This window comes from Chenopodium album, chromosome 22 (assembly GCF_948465745.1).
Source record: "Chenopodium album chromosome 22, dcCheAlbu1.1, whole genome shotgun sequence".
NCBI lineage: Eukaryota > Viridiplantae > Streptophyta > Magnoliopsida > Caryophyllales > Amaranthaceae > Chenopodium > Chenopodium album.
The window spans coordinates 25,601,071-25,603,376 of record NC_137855.1 but is presented as its reverse complement, the minus strand read 5'-3'; the positions used below and the strand labels follow the sequence as shown (position 1 = coordinate 25,603,376).

The 2,306-nt window shown below is 29.0% G+C and overlaps 1 long non-coding RNA gene across 1 annotated transcript; it reads right to left on the bottom strand.

Moving 5' to 3' along the window:
- Window positions 1–315: 315 nt before the first annotated feature.
- On the bottom strand, window positions 316–1,494 carry LOC145605998 (uncharacterized). The gene is made up of 2 exons (XR_014105188.1): window positions 1,186–1,494; window positions 316–487 (listed from the first exon to the last, which is right to left on the bottom strand). It is a non-coding gene; the product is annotated as an uncharacterized LOC145605998 (long non-coding RNA).
- Between the last annotated feature and the right edge of the window lie 812 nt (window positions 1,495–2,306).

Genomic DNA, 2,306 nt, shown 5'->3' with positions numbered 1-2,306 from the left:
AAAGAGACCGCTTTACTAAAGGCTTTCTCCAGAATGAGAAAGCTAAGACTTCCTCTTTAACATAAGCGGTCTCAATTTTTAGGAAATTGAGCTACCTTTATAAGAAAACCGGTCTCTGTTTCTGAAAACTTAGACCGCATATCTTAAATAAACAATCTTTTTTTTGTGAAAAGTGAGACCACTTTTAAACTTTACCGGTCTCTTTAGTCTCATTTAAAATGAAATAAAAAGTTTTATTATAATTACAATTCATCAATATTTAACATCAATAATAACTTATTTATTTTTATTTATTTTTCATTATTAAATAAGAAGTAAAAATATAATTCTTGTATTTCATACACCTCAAAAATTACGTACATAGTTCATATATCAATGAAAGTTCAATACATAAATAAATCTAAAAATTTCGGAAATGATGACTATAAACTTCACAGATCTTCAATTACAGATTTCTTCTGTTACTTGAAACTTGGGAGATAGTTACCTACAATCATATATATATACATGTAAAAAAAAAAAATATTATTCTCCTGAAAATAAATCATAACAATTAACAGATTGAAATAGAAAAAAAAAATTTAAGAATGAGATATAAAATAAAATTTGTTTGCAATAATAAAATATGAGAAATTGTTCAATTTAACTAATGAAATAAGAGATCTAATGTAAAATTCGTTTAAAATGATATAGAACACAAAATGGTGAGAAAAAAATTACTAATTTCAAACAAAAGCTACAGAAAAATTCGTAAAGAAAATCTCAAAGAAATTTTAAAAAAATACCGTACCAACACTTAATCTAAAGTGCTGAAATCGAAAATGAAAAAGGAAACAGAAATAGAAAATCAAATGAGAAATTAATATAGACGAAATTTACTAGATCTAACTTCATATGAAAGAAGTAAGCAATAATAAGGAAAAATACTAGATCTGACTATCAAAGGTGTTTTCAAACGAAAATATCATTATAAAATGGCGAAAATAGTTTTTGAAACGAAAACAATAACAAGTAAACAAACGATCTATTGTCATGGCTAAACGAAAATTGGACAAATTATTGTTTTTTAACAATAAAAAAGGATGCTAAAAAGCAATAATTATTATAAGAAATTCAGATTTTTTATCAAGAAAACTGAAAAACGTGAAGATCAACACTTAATGACAAAAATAATACAAAACTCACCTTGACAATAGATCTTAAAATTTTGAAACAATAGAGTGAAGATAACTTCTTGAGATTAAGAAAGAAGTAAAGGAACCAAATTTTATTTCATTTTGTGCGAGATTCGCTTTAGAAACCAAAAAAATTGAGCAAGCTGAGGAAGACAAATCAAGATGAGAGGAGGGATAAGAGAGAAAGAAAAGAAGAGATGAAAGAAAGTGAAAAGCGGCGACAGACAAGAAAGAGAAAATGAAAAGGTTCTAGGGTTTGGGGCTTAATGGGATTATGGCTGCCTACATATATGGGTGAATTGATTCGAGAGACCTGTTATTTAGAATAACGGGTGTCTCTAATTTCTCACATTTTAAAAAACAACATTCAAGACACCAGTTATATTAATTGACCGGTTTCTTTGATATTACTTGAGACCTGTCATCTAAAATGACGGGTCTATCTATATTCCTCGGTTTTATGATGTGTGTCATAAATGACACACATTTTATTAGCATTTAGGTCCTTTTTAACCTCTTTTCATAGCTTTCTTGCTCAATAAATGTTCGGTTTTATGCTTTCTCTCTCTTTTCTACCTTCCTATAGTTTTCTAGTATTTTCTCTTTTATTTCTTTTATTTTTCGTTATTTTAGTTGTTTTCTCTTTATTTTAGATTTTATAGATTTAGTTTTATTTTATTTTAGTTTATTTGATTTTATTTTCATTTCATTTTCTTTACTTTAGTTTATTTTCATTTTATTATATTTTCTTTCTTTTATTATTTTCATTTTCATTTTATTTCTTTTACTTTTATTTGTCGATTTTAGTTTTATTCCACTTTATTTTATTTCTCGGTTTTATGTGTGCTTTGTAGGTGTTTGTTCCAAGTCCAATTTAATGCTAGCTACTGCATAGTTGAACTTCATCACCATCATGGTGATGATGGTGATGGTGATTAAAACAACCAAGAACTCCTCCCTCATCTCCCCTGTTCCCGCACTATTCCCGCACTATTCCCGCACTCCCTTATTTCCCCTGCTTCACAACAGCAACAATAGCTCCAAGCATAGCTTCCCCTGCTCCGCACCTCCAGCAGCAGCAGCAAACTCCAGCAACAACTCCACCACCACGCAACACCTCTGCACCACCCT